This window comes from Marmota marmota, unplaced genomic scaffold (genome assembly GCF_001458135.2).
Source record: "Marmota marmota marmota unplaced genomic scaffold, marMar, whole genome shotgun sequence".
Classification (NCBI taxonomy): Eukaryota; Metazoa; Chordata; class Mammalia; order Rodentia; family Sciuridae; genus Marmota; species Marmota marmota.
Window position 1 is genome coordinate 23086754 of NW_026000240.1, and position 20883 is coordinate 23107636.

The 20883-nt window shown below is 50.5% G+C and overlaps 1 protein-coding gene across 6 annotated transcripts in view; it reads right to left on the reverse strand.

The window, feature by feature from the left end:
- Pxylp1 (2-phosphoxylose phosphatase 1) overlaps positions 1-20883 on the reverse strand; it is a 57606-nt gene extending 36723 nt beyond the window's left edge. The window contains exons 1-4 of one of the 6 annotated variants that reach the window (XM_048794548.1): positions 20773-20868; positions 19128-19204; positions 11106-11220; positions 3439-3495 (exon numbers count right to left, since the gene is read on the reverse strand). The gene's annotated coding sequence lies outside the window, so the exon portion shown is untranslated. Of the gene's footprint in view, positions 1-373; positions 702-3438; positions 3496-11105; positions 11281-19127; positions 19404-20772 lie in introns of those variants that run through there. The other 5 variants (XM_048794551.1, XM_015486988.2, XM_048794547.1 and 2 more) reach the window with 5 other exon arrangements.

Genomic DNA, 20883 nt, shown 5'->3' on the forward strand with positions numbered 1-20883 from the left:
CAGACCCTGATCTCATGGTCCCCTTCAAAGGGGCAGAACTGAGGGTTTCAGACATGACCACAACTGCTTGAAAGAAAATATGCACTCAATTATCTTTCATTTGTACAGTAAAAATACCATTACTGGGAATAGAAAGATGGTATTTAATAAAGAAAATGCACTGGATGTCTTCTATGCTTTGATTTGGGGGGGGAATAATCATTTGGGACTAAATAAATATAACATTATAATAATGTTATTATAATGCAATTGTGATCTAAATATGAACCGAGCGAAGGTAAAAGCATCATCTTATTAGTCCTCTCTCTTCAAGGTCATCTCAGAGTGGAGTTTAATTGCAAAATCAAAGATGCTTGGCTAAGAATAAACCAACCTTGAAGTTGGATGAAGATGGATGGATTTCAGAGCTTCCTGGAAATCCCAGGCAGTGGGATGGGCACCTGGGACGGAGGGGATGTAGTGGCACCCCCTTCTCCACAGAAAATCTTAACTGGGCTTCTCCAGAAATCTTCACCATGGCTGATTTTAGGACTGTCAGCAAAAGAGTCTCTACAAAAGAGTTCAATGTAGTTAAACTCCCTATTTTTCTGTCGCTCTATTTTACATGGCCACTGGCCTGGAAGAAATCATCACTCCACGTGCTGAACACCTCCTTACTAGTTTTTCACAAAATTTATCCAGTAGAGTAGTTTGTAAAAGTGTGTTTGCAAATGCAAAGTGTGATTAAAAAAAAAAAAAGACAAATCCTTTAACAAGGCCTCTGGCCTTGAGCTGGGCTTCACAGAGATGCCTACATTTCTAAGATAAGAGAAGTTACCCATTGGGCTCCATGGTAACAGCTGGCAGGGGAAGGAAAGAAAGGGGAGAAGAAGTTCTCCCCTTCTCAAGTGCTGTCCTTGAAGGGTTAACTTGCCCAGACAGTGAAAGAAAAAGCTGCTTTTATGTGAACTTTTGAGCCCCTCCCCTTACATGCTGGGTATACAGTTCTGAAACTTCCTGAACTTGGGGTTCAGGGGATTAATTGATTACAGTGAAAGCTGTGCCCTCTGAACCTGGCTGCAGCCAAATAAAACTGTTTTCTGCTGTCTTGGGTGCCCTGCCTTGTCTGTCCCCTACAACAGGGACATGAACTCACAGCATTCACATTCCAGGGTCTCCAGCCAATGTGCATGCTTGGTTCTAAAAGTAAAAGCCAATTCATTCATTCATTCATTCATTCATTCACTCGATTCAAGATCACATGGTGTCAGAAACCATCGCAAGTGACCCAGGACACACAACAGGGGACATTTTTTTTTTTTTTTTTTGGCCATCTTGCAGGTCATAGCTGAAATCCAGTAAAGTATTTGTGGAAGAGTGATACAAGATCTAGGACGTGCTTTAAAGTATTCCAAGGGCAGGGGGTGTTGCAGGGAGACAAAAAGATTGAGGGGCACGGACACAGGATGTGGGCAGCTGCTGAAGCTGCCTGAGGGATCCGGCGTTCACCACGTGCTCCTCTCTGCTTCCATGGGTCTGGAGTTAAGAAGCTATTTATTTTATTCCTTTTTTTTTTTTTTTTGTACAGTTTTAAAAGGTTAAACAACTAAAAGAAAAATAAAAGGGAAGTTCACAGTCTGGTCAGTGAAGAAATGGGCAAGATGATCATTAGGCACTTGAGAGCAGAGGCCAAGGGGGAAGCAGGAGGGGGCAGCAGAGCCTGCACCTAGGTCAGGATGCAGCGGGAGGTTTCCTGAAGAGGCAAGGCCACAACTGTCCAGCAACACATGCAGGGCAGTGCTGGGCCTGGGGACAGGCAGCCGCCCAGAGGCCCCACAGGGCTGGCCTGGGAGCCTCTGTCTTATGTGGGTGAGCTCCTGCAAGGCTAGGGCTCCCCTGTGGCCCAGCACCCACCCGTGTGTGGGCTGCAAGGGCCTCACTCCTTCTACCCAGGCCATTTGACCCACCGACCCCAAGGAGTCCTGCCATCCGTGGGACCAGACAACATTCTCACCGATTTGCTTTGCCTCCCAGGAGTCCCCTCTAGGCACAAAGCTGACTCATCTATAGGCAAGAGGAGGGGTCTCAGCAGTCATGCCACCGAGCAGTGCCAGATGGAGGGACTGACCCTCATGTCCTAGGGCCAGGGTTCTTCTGTCTCTTCCCAGCACTGGCCTCCTCCAGAAAGCCTGGAGAGGAGCAGCCCCGAGCCTCCTGCCGCTCCCAGTAACAACAGCATCTTAAAGGAGGCCCAGGAGCCTCGAGCACACCCCCTTCAACACTGCACTTGGCACCACAACTGACCTTCTGGGTGCCTCCCCCACCTGGGCACTCTGAGAGGTGATACAACCCAAGTCACCGCCCCATGTAAAACAAAGTGGCGATGGCCACCTTTAGGGTAGGAAGGAACCAGTGTGGGAGGGCGCTTCCACTCAATGCTGCAGACTGATCCCCAAGCAGCCGCCGGACACAGGAGCACTGGGCCCCGGTGCTCTGGGCCCTGCTTTCAGGACCTGCTGGGACCCAGCCACACCCCACAAATCCCTCCTCACTTCCCAGTTCTTCCCACTCAGCTTTGAGGGCGAGCCCAGAGATTGGGGGGCATGGTGGAACCCTGCTCTGCCCCCTCATGGGCCACGGTGGCCCCTCTATGACATGGGCACCATCACAGGGCCATTCAGAGGCTGTGTGAAGGCAAGCGGGGTCAACACGTGTAAGGCACACGGCAGGGAACCCAGCTGATAACGGGTTCTTCGTTAAGTGTCAGCAGTGACTTCTCTAGGGGTCAAGTGCCTCCTCTCCCCCAGCTCCAGCAACAGAACGCCCCTTGGAAATGCCAGAGAGGGTCAGAGCTGGAAGAATTTTAAACATCACCTGGCTCAAGTCCTTGACCTGAAGAGGGACCAGGACAGGTGGGCGCTGGCTCAAGGCCCCAGACTGTGCAGGGAACCTGGGCCTCAAGGCTCACACCACCGTGTCCTTTCCTCAGACACACTATGTGGCAGATGCTACTGTCCCCATTGTCTAGTCTCCTTCCTCTCATGGGAAAAATCCTTTGGGCTTTAACGAGAGGCCTGGTCACCCAGCTAGACATGATGTTTCCTAGATTCTTTGGCAACTAATTGTGGGCAAATGATCAAGTTCTGGCCAATGAGTTGTGATCGGAAGCTCCTTGGCGATGCCAGATGGAGAGGCGGCTGTCTGCCCCCGCCCACCCTGACCTTTCTCCTCCCCACTTTGCACGGTCTGAACACTGAGATGGGGGTGAGCCAGCTCTACACAACAGGGATGAGAGATGGCACCCTAGTGCACCAGGGAGAAGAACCCTGCAGGCCCAACGCCACCTTTCTCCTCCACTGCCCACCAGCTGCAACTGTTCTACGAGAAAAAAAGCCATTTCACAAGTTGTCAAAGCGGTCGCTGTCTCATTTCTCTGAAGCAGCCCAACCCACATCGTACCTAGAGCTCGCCATCAGCACCACAGCACACAGGTCCCCTTCACAGCTCTGTCCATACCTGTGATGAAAAAAAGTGACACATACGATGAGCTGCACGAGGCAGAGGACTCGTCATTGCCCAGGCTGAATGTCCCTTTCAGATCTGATAAAAAGGTGACGTGATCATGGACACCTTTGTTCTCTTTGAACTTCACTTTTTGTTTTAATTTAAATAATTCACACACCATGAAGACTCTTGGCTCAGACCACAGAGCACCCCAGCTAACCCAGAGAGGCCCGTCGACATTCTCCAGGCACAGAGCAGCCCCAGGCTTGGTACCTGAGCAACTCTAGGGCATCATCAGGAAGCCGAGACCCTTCTCTCTCTGTGCTCTTGGCAACCCTCTGTGCTTGTCCAGCCCCCAGGCTGGCTTCTCTTAGGGTCACAAGATGGTGGCCATGCTCCCAGGCAACGCAGCCATACCTGGAGGCAGAGGGGGTAGTCCTGTGCATTTCCTCTCTCCTAGAAGCCCCTCCACCAGATTTCCCTGGCAGAAGAGGGTCACATGCCCAGGCCCAAACCTAGCACTGGGAAAGGACCACAGCAATGGGTGAAACCAAGATTCACCTCCTGATGAAGGTCTGAATGGAATCGGGCTCTGTTAGGATCAAGGGAGGAAAAGGATTTCTGTGACAACCCGTAATCGGGGAAGATGTGACAATGTGCACAATTACTCAAAAAAAAAAAATCATTCTGAAGCTCACTGATCTGATGAAGGCCCTGGCACTAGCAATCTAGCAACCAACACATACACAGTCATAATTATATGTCTGAAAAGCAGCGGAGCCGCCGGCTCAGATGTGGTCAGCCGCCCAGTCCAGAGCGGCCCCGGGCAACCTGCACGCGTTCTCCCGACCAGACCGTTCATCCCACGTCCTACATGTTTTAAACTATGCACCCTGAATAATTTAGCTACGACTCCTTGCCAGAAAGAATTCGAGGCCAATAATCTGCAGATTTAGCAATTTTAAGTTCATGGAATATTAAAGGTTTTTTCTCCCCCCTTTTATTTGTGAACTACACATTCCAACCATGCTCTCCCTGGTGGCTTCTTTTTTTTTTTTTTTTTTCCAGAAGAAACTGGTGGTTTCTCGGGGCCAGAAGAGACGGAACACGGCTTCCACACGCCAGCGTTTTCACGCCTGCGTTCCCTTGGGTTATTTTTTTCTGACATTTTGGAAGAAGTCTGCGTGGGTCCCGCCTTACCGCCTTTCTTAAGTTGTAGAAGCGTTCTTAATTTAGAATGTCAAGAGCAACTCCGAGTGCCTCAGCAAAGAGGGGGACACACAGTTGGCATGACTTACTCCCCACAAAGCCACTTCAAAAATATAACTGTTTTTTTTAAAAGATTTTATTTTGCAAGCAAAACTGTGTCAATTAAAAAAGTTTCTTCAAATGTCAAGGAAAGCACAAAGGGATTAAATAGGCAGGCTGTAAAATTGGAAACGCAAAATGGGATGTAATAAAGGTTTGGGTGATAAAAGTCACATTTTTTTCAAAGCCAAAAAAAAAATTAACAATTCCTGAGAATCACAGATGTACAGTGCCAATCAGGGACACTCGAGTGCATGGGTTGGCAAGGCCACTTACGTTTTCTGATGCCTGAGGGTCTATGTTAACAGTACCTCAGAGGTGGGGGTTTTGCTCTGGGTGGACACAGGGGTGGCGGAGCCATGGACAGGAGAGCTCTGTTGGCCACTGCAAGGTGTTTGTCTGATGAAGTCTTTTCCAGGTGAGGAGCTCACTTGTAGAGCTCTGGCAAACCCCTGTGCTCACTGCACATGGCTCATTCGTGACAGGGAGCCAGCACCAGCATCTCCCTGGGTCCTTATCATTGCCAGTGCCCAGGAGCAGGAACTCTGTGCCCTTAAAATGTTCTGGAATGCTGCTGCCTCACAGGCAGTGTGGTCAGCACAGAATGAGCCCTCCCATGCCCCTGGAGGTGATCAATAGGCAGCCAGCTGCTGGGGAGACCAGGAGGGGCTGAGGCAGGGACCTCTAGGGGCTCTCCCCATGCTGACACCTGAGGAGACCCTGACCCTCTCCAGACTATCTGTGGCTCCTCTGCACTTAACCAAGCGAGAAGGAGAGCCTGAACAGAGCTAAGCGCTGGGCCCTGGAGTCACAGCCATTTAGTTTGGAATCTGAACTGTTCCCTGGTCCCTGCCAGTGAAGCAGTTACACTGTTCTGAGTTCCAGCTTAGGTTAAAGTGGCAATGAAACGCAAGCTTCAAGGTCAATGACACTTAATGAGAAAGAAGCTGTCGACACAAGTAATGTCCAGAATGCAAAGCAATGGGCAGCTGTTGATCCTTGTTAAGTCACCGGCTTCCACAAACCCGAGATAAACGAGCAAGTACTTGTTCTCATAAATTGAGTTTCTAAGTGTTCACAGTGAACCCCACAAAGAGCTCTCCTGCTGAGTCAGTCACCGGCGGGGCACTACTATGTGCAGTGCAGGAAGCCACAGCAGGAGGTCTGCTTGGACTGCATTGGGTGACTGACTGAACTGTGCAGGTCACAGGGGGTGTCTCTGCCCACTAACTCTGTGATCTCTGTGATACTCGACCACAGACTGCCACAACGCTGATCCTGGTATAAGTGACTCAATCCGGTGGAGAGCTCAGCTTCCTCCCTTAGAGCCGGGAATATTCTTTTGTAGGACAAATCATTCTAACATATGGATTTTAAAACATAACACAAACTCTTCTTCTTCCCCAAAGAAATGTCTTCCCCACTCTTCCCTGGCCCTCTAGCAGCTGCCCCCAATGCTTTCCTCGTGATGACAACCGACCACTCACTGCCCACGGCCTCCAAGGGCCCCTGCTGGTCCAGCCTCACTCCCACTCCTGACAGCTCTCGGATTCACAGGAGAGCTTTGCTCCTTGGAGACTTGGAGCCTGTGTCCACGCGTGTCCACCCAGTCAGGGCAGACAGTCTGCTGGGCCGGTGCTTGAGGAGTCAGCCCACAGGGGCGTCAACCCCCACGAGAAAGAACCCAGGATGGAGAATCTGTGACCCTCCGGAACTGCCTAGAAGAGGGATGGAGGTGAGAGCCCCTCCCTTAAGGGACATGCTGCAGCCACCTCACAGGCCACTTGGTGTTCTGAAGCCACCACACTGGAGAGCCACATGGGAGGCCACCCAGAGACAGGGATGCCCACGTGGCCCCAGCTGTACCATCTCCCAGCTGTGTGTCTCCCCAGCCCAGCCATCATCATGTGAGTGACCAAACCAGAGCAGCTATGGCTTGAGTATATGGGTCAGACACCTGCAGGGCACCAGCGGCTGGGCCTAATCCACCTCCAGACGACGAGGATGGTACTGAAATGACACCAGGGTGATCTGCTATGTCGAGGCTCTCTGCCACTCTCTTCGGGGACTTTATCAGTCTTGCCCTCTACACCTGCGTCTCCAGCACCCAGAGCAGGGGCTCAATCACGACTTGTGGAGGGAAGAGATGAACACTTCTGCCATTCCTGCCTTCCTTGGCCAGCATGAGCCTCTCCTCTGTCCTTCCAATCCTACCTTACTGCTCCCTGGGTCATCCTTCAGTCCCTGCGCAGAGGTTACTTCCTCAGGAAAGCTGCCCTGGCTCTTCCCTGATGAGAGCCAAATCCTGTCTCACCCTCTCTAGTCACCCTGTATCTCCTTCATGACACTTCTAGGGACTGTCATTACATAATGGAGTGACCACCCAGGAATACCTGACCCGCTGGCTGCTTCCTGCAATGGATCTGGAAGCATGTGACAGCAGGGCTGGCGCCTGTCTGTTCGGGAGCAAGTCCCCGCTGCTGCACAAAGCTCCGCCCAGAGCGGCCGACTGCCTGTGGGAGCATTTTTGAAAACTGGCAGTTGCCAATCTCACTATTAGAAGGCGCTAATTCTTAGGGACTCTCTTTAATACTGAGCTGGACCTGACCTGTACCCGCAAGCCCATGCTCCACTGTGCTCTCCAAACCCTCTCGCCCTGGTCCTCTGCACCACGCAAGCCCCAGGGGGCCCAAGAAGCTGAGTGTCTTTTCCAGCTTCACACAGTCATTCTGCGGAAAAGTGAGAAGTTTGGAGTGGGCTCTGGGACACGGAGCCAGCTCAACACGACTTCCACAATCCCACGCAGCCTCCGGATGCTCCCACCAATATTAAATGCTCTGAAACAATCGGAATCCCTCCATCCAAAGAAGAGCAAGGAGAGCCAGGCATGATCCACAGGGGCACCTAGGGAGCAGGCCGCGCTTCCCAACAGTCCACAGAGGGGGTCCACGTACAGCAAGAGCTCTTGGAGATGTCTGGGGGGACCCCCCTCTCTCCATTCAGGTGAGGGATGAACCCCAAGCAAACTTCCACTTCAGATGTTAACTGGGTTCCTGTTCACTGTACCAATTCTCTGCGCAGGGTGTTCCTTCGCTTTCCTTTCTTTCCCATTACTTATCATTCCCAGGACCTCTGGAGACAAGGAACATCAGCTAAGGTTAGGAGCACCCCAGGTGATCTGCTGGAGCTCAGCAGGATGGTGATGCTGAACGACCAAGCTTCTAAAAACGATGCAAAAGCCAGGGAAAACGCATCTGACCTGTCGCCAGAGGACAAAGGAGAGAGAACCAGGCACATGGCTGAGTTTTTCTTCAATGCATTTATGTATGTGTGTGCCAGAAAACTAGAGGCAGGGGATTGCAAATTTAAAACTGAGATGGCATTTCTCTCTCTCTCTCTCTTTTTTTTTTCCCGGTACTACAGATTGAACCAGGGGTTCTTAACCCCTGAGACGCATCCCCAGCCCTTGTTATATTTTATTTATTTTTTTACTTTATTTTTTAAAATATATATTTTTTGTTGTAGGTGAACACAATACCTTTATTTTACTTTTATATGGTGCTGATGATTGAACCCAGTGTCTCACACGTGATAGGCGAACGCTCTACCACTGAGCTACAACCACAGCCCCTTATATTTTATTTTGAGACAGGGTCTTGCTAAATTACCTAGGGCCTTGCTAAGTTGTTGAGGCTGGCTTTGAACTCAGGATCCTCCAACCTCAGCCTCCTGAACCACTGGGATTATAGGTATGTGCCACCGTGCCCCCTGCAAGAGATGGCATTTCTCATTTATCACCCTTTGGATTGGCAAAAAATTAAAAAGCTCACTCATCTCTAGTGAAAGTTAGTCACTAGGGGAAGATTTCTCTCACTCACTCTCCACGACAGATGGTTAACTGGAATGGCCTCTAAATCCAGGAAAGTCAACTCCATTAAAACAATAAACAAACACACCTGGTGCCCCAGGAGCTTGTATTCTGGGATCTGCCCTACAAAAAAAATGCTCCCTTGTGTGCACAAAGCATTAGGAGTCACTGTAAAACCTGCAAACAACTGAAATGCTCACCCTTTGGAGAACTGTCGGAAAAGTGCAGCGTGTTGATGCAACAGAACATGATTCGGCCTTAAAAAGAAAGAGGTGGGCTTATGACCTTCCATGAAATACAGCCCCAATAAAAACAACAGAGAGTAAAACAGCAACGTAATAATAGATACAGAGCCAGCTCACTTAGGTAAAACCTACATTGTCTTTATTTTTGGTACTGGGAACTGAACCCCAGAGTGCTTAACCACTGAGCCACATCCCTAGACCTTTTTTGTAGTTTATTTAGAGATGGTCTCACTGAGTTGCTTAGGGCCTAGCTTTTGTTGAGGCTGGCTTTGGACTTGCAATCTTCCGACCTCCGCCTCCCGAGCTGCTGGGATTACAGGTGTGCACCACCACGCCCAAGCCCTACATTGTCTATCTTAACATGTGTAAGAAAACATGTAAACTTACAGAAAAAGATCTAGCAGAATTAAAAGATGGCCAGATTAATAGTGGCCATCTCTGTGAAGAGTAAAGGACTTACTATTTTTAATGCTCTGCTTGTATAGTAAGTTGTACACGACAAACAACATTGTATTACAACGTCAAAAAGGCAAGCTATAACACTTTGCACAGTTTGATCTCAGTTATTTTACAAAGGACATATGTCACAAAATTTGGCTGAGCAATTTGAGGTAGAGGAGGGAGTGGGACTTCATATTTGTGTATTCTGCAGAATTTTGGAGCTGGTGTTCTTTTGAAAAAAAATGAATTTACATAACTGCTACTTTAAGAAGGAACAATTGGGGGAGGAAAAAGAAAAAAGGAAAAACCACTGGAAAGAGAAAATTCGCACTAAGTATCATGAGTGGTTATGGCTGTGATTTCAGGTAATCTTGATTTTCTCCAAAACAAATTGCAAGACGGAAGCTGGTGGACCACACTTTAAAAAGGTGGTGGAGACTAGAAGACTTATTTTCTCACTTACATGTTTCTGCATGTTCTAGATTTTCTTAAACAGGTAGTAAGTTTTAAATTGGGGAAGACAATGCTGTCAACTTCATGATCATTGTTAGTTTGTGATCCTGGGGGTTGAACCCAGTGGCACTCTACCACATAGCTACATCTCCATTCCTTTTATTTCTTATTTTGAGACAGGGTCTTGCCCAGGCTGGCCTTGAAGTTGGCAATTCTCTTGTCCCAGCAGTCTCTTGCAGCTGAGATCACAGGCGAGAGCCGCCATGCCTGACTTAAATAATAATTTTTCACAAGGTAGTTAAGCAAGATCTTACAAGGAGGGCACATGACAAGCTGTAAAGAGACCGGTCATTTGGAAAAAGTACCCCCTTTCAAAACTCAAAGCCTGATGTGTCATTCAGATAACTGCAGAACAGCTAGGGTTCGCAGGGAGGGGATGGTACAGAAGCCCCGTCCACCTGAGGACCCAGGGCTCCAGGGACACCAGAAGAAAATGCACTACACAGACTACCGGCTCCGGGGCCTGCGGGGAGGGCCTAGGGGCACTTGGGACTGGGAAGACCAGGAAGGGCTGCTGGGAAGAGCAGAAACTGGGAGACCAACAGGGTGACGGCTGTCGGGCCCACCTGACACGCACAGGCGACAAACACAGGTGTTCCAAGGAGGGTCAACGCATACAGTGGCACAGAGGTAGGGCCCAAAGCCCCCCTGTGCTATTGGTGACAGTCCCCATGCACTGAAGCATCAGAGAGCAGGGTAGAGGGTGGCTGGGAGCACCAACCGTCTCTGAGCACATGCCCGACAGGACAAAGGTGGTTCTGTGGAAATGTCACCCTCCAGCTACTGAGAGATCTGCTCCCATGTGTTCTTCCCACCCTTGGGATGGCATCCTTCAACCTCCTGGGCCCTGACATTCGGGGGTCACACTTGTTACACTAGTCGTTATACACCTGACAGGCCTGGGAAGACTATGCAGGGCCCTCCTACACTGCTATCCTCCAAGCAACCCATATTCTGGGGCTGGGTGGCTGGGGTCCCTGAGTTGCAGTTTATGGGACCTCCCTGGGACCGAGGTCCAAACCTTTTACTCTACCACTTTCCAGCTTGGGCAAGTTCTTTCCTCTCTCTGAGCTGAAGCTGCTTTTTCCGTACAGGTTGGTTTTACTTATTCAATCAACAAATATTTACTGAGCACCTACAAGAAGCTGGGATTAGTAGCCCAAATTGGCCCAATGGGGGTTATATTCTGGTGGACATCACCTACCTCATGGAGCTGGCAGTAGGGGGCGGGAATTTAACAGAGGTACCTGGAGAACACTCGGGATGGCAATGATGCTCCTCTTCCTCAGCGTTATTCACATTCCCACAGCACTTGGACCAAGAAGACCCTTCATGAACACCACTGGACGGGCCAGTCTCTGTCTATGGATTCAGATTAACCGACCTTGAAGCAAAGAGCTGTTCACTGAGCCCTTGGCTTAGACAAGCAGAAGCTCCCCATCCCCATACTAGGTCAAGTTCACTATAATAAATAGGACTGGGAGGAAGAATGAATGCAGGAAGCCACCCTGGGGGCCACTCATCACCACAGGGGCAGCTGACAGCTTTGCTAAATCCTGGCTCAGCCCTCAGGTCCCTGGGGAAGAGGAGGGCAACACCACTCCCTGGCACTGCTGGGACCTGTGAATGCCTTAGGAGGTGCTGACCACAGTGCTGGCCAAGTCACCCACTGGGTACAGGACATAGGTACCTGAGGGACTGCAGGCCAGCACCTCATGGGCCCCAGGGAGATGACTGGCCTCTCCACGCAAGCCAATCTGTGGCCAGGTGAGCCCTACATGGCAGGTTTCAGGGTTAAGTGTCCATTTCAATGTGCTCACGGTTGGGGGTCGACTCTGGGGCAGGGATGGGCAACAGCACCATCAGGACACATTCTGGGCGAGTGGCAAGAAGTACTGGCATGAGGGCTGGGGATGTGGCTCAAGCGGTAGCGCGCTTGCCTGGCATGCGTACGGCCCGGGTTCGATCCTCAGCACCACATACAAACAAAGATGTTGTGTCCGCCGAAAACTAAAAAAAAAATAAATAAATATTAAAATTAAAAAAAAAAAAAAAAAAAGAAGTACTGGCATGAGTCCAAGTGAGAAAAACACCGTAAGCCAACTTAGAACCTCGTCCCCAGGGCTCCAGGAAAGAGCTCCATCAAAACCCTCCCTGGCAAGCCCCTTGATGTGTGGTGACAGTTCCAGCTCTCCTCTCCAACTTCACGCTGGTGCTCTGGTGCCAGACTCTATTTTTACAGCTTGAGTAATGCCTGGGCAAAGGACCAGACAGGAATTCGAGACACAGGGACGGGGCATGAGAGGTGATGGCACAAGCCACAGAGCCCACATCCTCCTCAGCTTCCCCCAGCAAACCCTTCAGAGCGGGGTCCACGATCCGCCCTCAAGCTCTGGCCCTGTTCCTCCACAGCCTCGCCCCCTGCAGCCTAGGCCTGAGTTCCGCTGGGGCTGGGTCCTCACCTGCCTTGTCCACTGCTGCCCGCCCAGGCCCTGGAGCACAGCGTCACTGCATGAGTGGCCACATCAGCCACTCAGCTGTGTGCTCCTTTTCGTGATTCAGGGTTTGTGCCTCGTTTACTCTCCTGGCCCCCAAGCTTTCCTGACCTGGTTAATTCCAGCTCATCCTTAAACTCAGGCCAACTTGGAACCAAGCCTGGGCGATGTCCTCCAAAGTCGGGTAACCTCAGTCCCCCAGAGCCTACCCATGCCACAAAACTCATCAACACTACAGAGGCTCAGGGGACCGTCCCCACCTGCCTGCCCCAGGGCTGGACGGGACGGGAGGTGGCAGATGACACAGAGCAGAGTAAGCCTCAGGGTTCAGCAAGTGTGTGTAGGAAAAAGGGGAGGCGGGGGGGGACCAGGTACCAGGGATGCTCTGGACGGAGAAGCACCTGTCACGGTAACCTACAACAACTGAAGAAGGAGAAGGCACCAAAACCCAAGAGATGACACATATTAGCGGGAAGTAGTGGGAGATATTTCTCAATGTATGAGAGTGGGCATCAGGGTCACACCCCTCCTCTCCTCCAGCTGTGATCTGGGTGGGCTGGAGAGGAACTTGGGAAGGTGGGGAGAGGGCGCTTGACAGGGGCTGAAGGCCACCTCCCCTGGGTTAACCTCCAACTACTGAGGCCACTCAACCGGGACCTGTTCTCACAAAGATGCTTGTACGTGAGCACGGCAGCCTAGGAGCCTCCACCCGCCCATGAGGAACAGCCACTCTGGAATTTGTATGAGCAAAGAGCAGATGCCCACAGGGTTGGGCCACGACACATATTTGTCTAGCCAGGGAGCCTTCCTTGGTGTACCTGCTGACTGTTTACATGGCCCCTTTAACTGGGAGAAACGTGATGGGGTTCTGGCCAGGAAACGCGGGGGACTATTGGGGAGGATCTGATTTCCTGAGAAAAGGAGCCAATGTGTCCGGCATCGCCTCCTTTCTGAACCAGACATTTGCACCATGAAGGAAGGGCTGAGAGCATAACAGAAGAGTCAGTCTGTCCAGACACGAGCCGCTGAAAACCAACACCAGCAGCCTCCGGCCTCCAGACACCTGTCACAGGAGAAAAGCAAACAAACACCTACTAGTGTTAAGCTCGGAAGCAGGACTTTTGGTTACTTGCAGCCAAACACACTGTGCTAGTCAGCTTTGTGTTGCCGTGACCAAACACCTGGCGAGAACGACTTAGAGGAGGAAGAGCTTACTTTGGCTCATGGTTTCAAAGGTTCAGTAGGTGATAGGCCCACGCCATTGCTCTGGGCCTGAGGCAAGGCAGATAGATCATCATGGCAGACGGTGGGTAGAGGAAAGCTGCTCACCTCATGGTGGCCAGGAAGCACAGAGACTGTGAGGCACCAGGAACAAAAATATCAATCCCCAAGGCACACCTCAGTGACCCACTTCCAGTAGCCACGCCCCACCTGCCCACCGTTACCACCCGTGAGTCCGTTCAAATGATGAATCCATCAAATGGACTAATCTGCCGATTAGGGTATGGCTCTCATAATGCCATCATTCCACCTCTGAACATTCCTGCATTGACACGGGAGCTTTGGGAAGACACCTTATGACACACATAATGTCATAATGACATAACGGACATGCCCTGCCACTACCCATCACTTATTTTATTCACCAGCCTTTACTGAGACTATTTAATGCTCAAAAGGAGAAGCTTCTGAGAAGTGCTGGGTGTGGCCACGGCCCTCCAGGGCACCCCAGTCAAGCTGGGGAGAGAGCTGCATGAGCCAGAGGGATGTGGCACTGGGCAGAGGGCCAGCACCAAGGTGAGGAGTTCCAACCCCCCTTTCTGGCATTTGCTGCCTGTAAAAAGGCTGGGCAAGTTGGTGCACACCTGTAATCCCAGAGGCTCGGGAGGCTGAGGCAGGAGGATCACGAGTTCAAAGCCAGCCTTGGCAACAGCAAGGTGCTAAGCAACTCAGTGAGACCCTGTCTCTAAATAAAATACAAAATAGGGCTGGGGATGTGGCTCAGGGGTCAACTGCCCCTGAGTTCAATCCCTGGCATCCCTGCCCCCCCAAAAAAAGCAAATAAAAAGAATGCACTATCCTCAGCCCAACCAACTGCAATTACTTACTCTAAGTAGAGTGGTAAACACCACCAATGAATGCAGCCACTTCTAGATAATCAGCAGTCACGAGAACAAGATGCACAAAAGGAGAAAATCAAAAATCATATGCTGCTAACTTAGAAATGCTGGAGATCCTATGAGCTGGCTTGCTTAGATCCTCCTGCCTGCTGACGTTGGTGATCTCCTAAAATATACTTAGTTTCTCGGAAAGACAGTAATTTTTCACCTTGAAGATGGAGCCCAAAGGGAAAAAAAAATCAACTCTCTATGCCATGACCTTCAGCCATAAATGCCCAAGCTTTGATTTTTCAGGTCTGTTTCCTAATGGAGAGGCAGACAGACAGACTGGCGACGAAAATGGACAGGGCCTAGGAAATCAAGGGGCCGAATGGAACTACAGAAGCGAGGGCACCCGGGGAACTAGACAAAAGGAGCCCCCTTTAACTCAACTCCCCCTGACAAACCAACCACTGGCATCATTTGCCGTTCTCTATTTCCAAGCATGGGGCATGTATCAAAATGTAGAATACCATCTCATTCATTTTGAGTCCCAGTAGTTTAAAAATGAATAAAAAATAACCAGGCTGCCCACTAAGAGAACTGACCCTCAGTTTCCCCGGGACACGGCAGAGGGTGTGCGAGCCATGCCCAACGAGGCGCGGAAGCGCTCAAGCAGCCACCACAGGAGGGTTCTCTGGTCCACAGCCCTCGGCTGCAGGCCCTGTGCCAACTCTGCTGTGGCAGGTGCCGGCCAGGCAGGCTGCTCTGCCAACCTCCTGGAGGATGCATGGAGTCCGGGCAGGGAAGGTCTGCGGAGGAAGGGCCTCCCTTTCCAGGACCAGTCGGTGGACCCGCGCCAATCAACACAGCCTCTTGGGCCAGGGAGGTTCCAGCTACAGCAGACACAGAAGCCTGGTGGTCGGCTCCTCCCCAATCTACCCTTGGGAGCTGCTACAACCACCATTCCTTGCTCTAAAAGCTGGGTCTCTGGAGAGACGGTGGCTCATGGAACTGCAGAAGGGCCCCTGTAAAACAGCCGCCAGGGCAGCATTCTGTCAACGGGGACCAATAATAGCATTGTCACACCAGGTGAGGAAACACTGAGTCTATGGCCTCTTGTCATGCTTCCTGCTAACAACTTGTGGCCCAGAGTGACAGTTGAAACATTAACCACCAGCAGTGCCAGACACACACCAATCAAAATGAGTACCTGACTTAAACAGTTGGCAAGGTCATATGATACGGATATGTACCAGCTAAAGATCACGCCCCCACTCCCATCCCAATAATGGTCAGCACCTTCCAGGCCATACCGTAGCCTCCCAGGCCAGAGCACAAGCCCAGAGCCAGGTGAGTGCTTGGAAATACTCCCGCACTGTCACGCCTACACCGTCACAAATGCCTGTACTGTGGAATACTCTGCACTGTCATATACGTCCTTCCCTGGGAACACAAGAGATCCTGTGCTTTGTATTATCATATACTCATCATCTCAGTGTGCTCACCTAGGAGGATGTATTTGTAAGGAGCTAACAGTGTTTAAGCATGGACCATATGCTGGGTGCTGTTCTAAGTTCTGTCACACATGATCTCATTTCAGTTTCACAATACCAGAAAGCAGGAAGCAGGTATTACCATCACCCCAGTTTTACAAATAAGGAAACAGAGTCACAAGGTACAAGGGTACAAGCTAGAGATGGCAGGTCCAGGATTCAAGGCCAATTTAGCTTTGGAGTTCACACTCTTAACCGTTGCGCTGAAGACACAAACAAATCTAGGCCCTGTAGCCTCAAGAGAACCAGAATCCCAGGAACCCGAGAAACCCTTCCAGGGGGTTTCTGGTGGTACAGCACATGCATTGGTTTTGCTTGTGTGACTTGCAGAGTACCCTAAAGAAAACCAATACCTACTCTGACCCCTAAGCAGGAGACCATTTTCAAGTAATTATGTAACCACATCTGGTTATCAGGCAACTGTAGCAGCAATATCCAAGTTTACATCCTGATTCTCTGCTGAAGAGATTTCACTTCTAGGGAGAAGGATTTAACCAACTCTGAGGTCCCATTTCCCTATTTCTAGGTAGATCCAGACTTGCCAGAATCCAATGAGATCACGGATCCCATCTCATCAATGAACTCATACAGTTGCCTCTATGGTCAGATAGTATATAAACACAATGTATGACAACTGATATACTTCAATAAAGCCAAATTTCTATACTTACTAATCTATACTTTAAAAATTTCTATATTTGTCTATACTTTTTAAAAAAGTCCTAATTAATATATTTGTATTCTATTCATGATATTCAAAAAATGATAGTTTATTTCTGTAGGATCTTTCCATTCTTATTTCTGAGCTTCCAAGCATTTCTGTTATAATTTGATAACCTTTCTCTGTTCCCCTGGATCCAAATGCCTCTTTCATTTTAGAAGCATAAAGAGTTAACAAGACTTGTTGGACCTAATGGTACTTCTGGATCCAGGAGTAAATGTTTTATTCTAATTCCTGTATTTGCTGATGACATATTTAGCAAGCAATAGCCTCATTTTATTTGGTAGTTAAAATGCTCAAAAAGAGACTGTTGTATCTCTGATGGCTGGTGCTGGATGCAAGAATGGTGCAGGCTGAGGAAAGCAAGCTTATGTGGTTTTGTTGGTTGGAAAGACACAAGTCTCCAAGTAATTGAGGGGTAGGACAAATCGTGTTCAAACTACTTGTATATTTGGTAGAAATGATGGCTGTGCCCACAAAGAGAAGTGGAGGAGGGGAGGGGAGAGGAGGGGATGGGGAGGTCAAAACCAGATGAAGTAATTTTTACCTCACTCCGTTTTCTGAAGCTCTGATTTCTATGCTGTTGACTATAGCTCTCCCTAAAGAAGTTGGTAGCACATAGAGACAGAGAGGGTGGCAACCAGATGACAAAGGGATGCCTGGCAAACAGGAATATGAAGGTCCACGTGGGAGGTAACCGTGAATATAAAGAGAAGTTTTGAGTTCCCACAGTCTTCATTACTAGATAGAACTCTCTTCCGGCCAAGTGCCCAGCCCAGGTGGTTTTGCTGGTGGGAAACCCATGTGCGGATGGGTGGGCATAAGGATGGACAGAGGCAGGTGTGGACGGACAACCCAGCCAAGAGGAAGTGATGAAGACTGCCTCCCCGCTGCAGCAGGAGCTCCTCCAGAAGGCTGGTCCACATTCTTTTCTCAGGCCCGTTAATCATTAACGTCCTCCACCATCCTGAGGTTCCTCCCCCCTTCACTAGGGATTGATCTTTTTACCAAAGCCAAGGACTTCCCCAACCAAAATCCAAGAAAGGGCAGAGCAGCCTGCAGGCTCTAGGGGTGCGGTGCAGAGTGGGGAGCATGTGGTCCAGTGAGGTGACCACGGCTCTCCTGCCTTCTTGACTAGAGCAGACCCTGCAGTTCCTTCTGGGCTCCCAGATGCCTCCTCATGCAGCCCTGCAGTGGCTGCAGGGTGAGCGGCTGCACTGATCCCTATGCTACCAGTGAGGCTGTCTCACAGCTCCAAGAAGGGTCCTTAGAAAGCTGCTTCTATCAAAAGCCGACCCCCCCTCCCCAATCCTACTAGAAGGCTGTGTCTTCTTTACCCACCAAGTGCAGGTGCACAGAGCCTCTGAGCTGCTTCTTTTGACACTCCCCTGGGCTTTCTCCTCAGCATCTCAAGTGCAAGTTGGCTCCCCCAGGTCAGACCCCAGGCCACCCAAGCACCACACCCCTCACAGACACTTAAAACTGCCCAGCACCCTCCTACCCGGTCAAGCCCAACTCTCTGCTGGCTTTGAACAGGGGCTCAGCACTTTGGGCCATTTAGTCTATCTCAGTGACTGCTCCTAATGGTAATCCTGACACCAGAATGTGGGCACACTTCCGTACCCACCAAATAAGATCCTTGTCCCAGAAAGATCCTGGGGCTGAATCTCCCCTTCTGGATTTTCAGGACCTCAAACATTCTCTCATCCTTTCTCCTGCCCTTGAGATAGTAGTCTCTCTCTCTCTCCTCTCTCTCTCTTCCCCTCCCTTTCTCTCTCACTCATGAACTGCAGGCATCAATTAAACCTCTTCTAGAAAACAGATTTGTGCCAGCTGCAGGAATTCTGGGTAAAAGCCAGACCTAAAGACAGAGGCAGTCTGGGTAAGAAAGATAAGCTCATGACAGCCTGGGGAAGTGCAGGTTCCCACATCCAAATGGCACTCTGAATTCTAGTCCCTCCCAGATTCCTGAACAAAGGGGGTCTGGCCCGCCCTGGCCCAAGCTCTGACTGTACTCTCTCATTGCTGACCTTTCACACAGACAAAGAGATGGACTTTGCTCCATCTGCCCGTGAAGCACAGCCACTCCTGACAGACCAAAGCAGTCCCCAGGCACCAGCCTCTGCCCACCCCTATTATGCTGCAAGCTATACTGACAGAAGTGTGCAAGGAGGGGCACTCCTAGCCCTCCAGAGGAAGCAACTTTGGGGTAGGGAGCACCCACTGGAGTGAGTGGGTGAGTTATACTCATATACCCCAGCATAAAGTGGACAGTGGGGCTCTCTCTGTAAGTGACCCGTTCTCCTGAGAGTGTCCTCCCAGTGGGCAGGAATGGGGGATGCCCAAGAGAGCTAAGGCTGCAGCTCAGGTCCTTTAGGGTACACTGCGGTGGACTCACCTCTCAGCAAGAGGCCTCAGTAGCTCCTCAGGGTGCCCATGGCCCTCCCGACTGCACTTCTGGAACTGATTTCCTTCCTGGAAATTTTGGAGGCCCACTGAGGTTATAGACAGCTGTCAAAGACTGATATGGAGATTGAGCTCCTTGTCCACCCCCCACAAAACACAAATGAGTTTGTCTCTAGTGAGACTGTGTGTGCGCATATGAGCACGCATGTCTGTATTTAAATCTGTTGAATTGAAGGATAACATTTTGAAAACAGCTCAGCACAATGGAAAAACGCTGATAGTGGACTCAAGACACATTCAATTCATTTCTTAACAAACACTGAGTAAAATACCAGGCAGGGGGTGCCAGGCAGGGCCCCGGGGCCACAAAGATGGGTCTATCTCATCCCTGAAGGTGCTCCTAGCCAGTAGGGCTCCTGACAGTCAGCAGCTCATCACAGTAAAGGACAAGAGGATGCCTACAGGAATTTGTGGACACTCAGAGGGAACCTACTGAACCCCAGTGAGCCCTTGGTTGATTTTCTCTTCAGTGGTAAAGGAATATTGAGTTAATTACTATTCAAGCAGATCAATAGGGAAAAAAAAAAAGTTACAGATAGGGTAGTTCCACGTTGCTCAGAGTGCTGGTGTTCTGAAAGCCAGGTGGCTGCCCTGTCCTGGCACCCAAATGTGGCCTCCCAACGCCTCTGTGAGGGAGGGCTGGCCAGGAGCCAATACCTAAAAGAGAAGTACCCCTGACATGTCTCTTCTCTGAAAATGGGCAATTAATTTAATCCAAGACTTAATGAAAGCCTTGAAAAGGGATGGGGCGGATGCACACACTGGCTTCCAGGCTGTCACCATGCATCTCCACCTCTCTCCAGGGACGACAAGGCTTTCCAAGCCATCTGTTTTAAACCCTCTTCCCACAGATGTGGGACTGCGCACCAACACCTTTGAGGAGGACGAGCTGCTGCCAAGCCCCACTGCAGTCACGTCTCCTTTGAAAGCGTGGGCTGGGCTCAGCACTCTTCTCTACACTCAGGGTCCACCCTCCTGCCTTCTGCAAACAGCAACAAATGCCCGCAAGTTGCTTAACTCTCACAAACCGCCCGCCCCTGGGCCATCCATCCCACATTTCCCCACTCACACCCCGATCTATTCCACGCCCCTCATGATTTTACTTGTTGCATGTTTCGAAAGCATCCTTGCCTTACCACGAACAGTGGCCACCCAGGCGGGGACAGCCTCGTTCCCCACAGTGCCCTTTGCAACCCTATAGCTGAAGCGGAAAAATATGGTTCCACGTTCTCCTGCATCGCTAATCCTTTCCCATCCACAGGTATAACTTGAAAGCCAGCTACAGCCGCAAAGAAAAGCAACCTGCTCTGAGCAAATCTAATTTTTTTTTTTTTGCATGTGACAAAACCAGTTTCTTTAAAAAATCGCGATGTATTCAAGTTCTCCGGCAAAAGCAATGTGGGGTCTAAACACACAGTCCCAACCTGAGCATGCAGGGAGGTTAACCTGCGCGCGCGGAGCGGTCCCTCGGCGGGGCCGTGACACCCGGAGCTGCCGCGCGGGCGGCAGGTAGCTGCCCGGAGGTGCCAGCCCCACACCCCAGAAAGGCCGACGAGAAGTTGCGGTCGCCTTCTTACCTGGACCCGAGCGGGTTCGGGACTGACGGGGAAAGGGAATCCCGGGAGCTCGAATTCCGGCTGAAACGGGCGGCAGGAGTGCGGGGGCCGAGCAGGAGCGGGCTGGGGGAC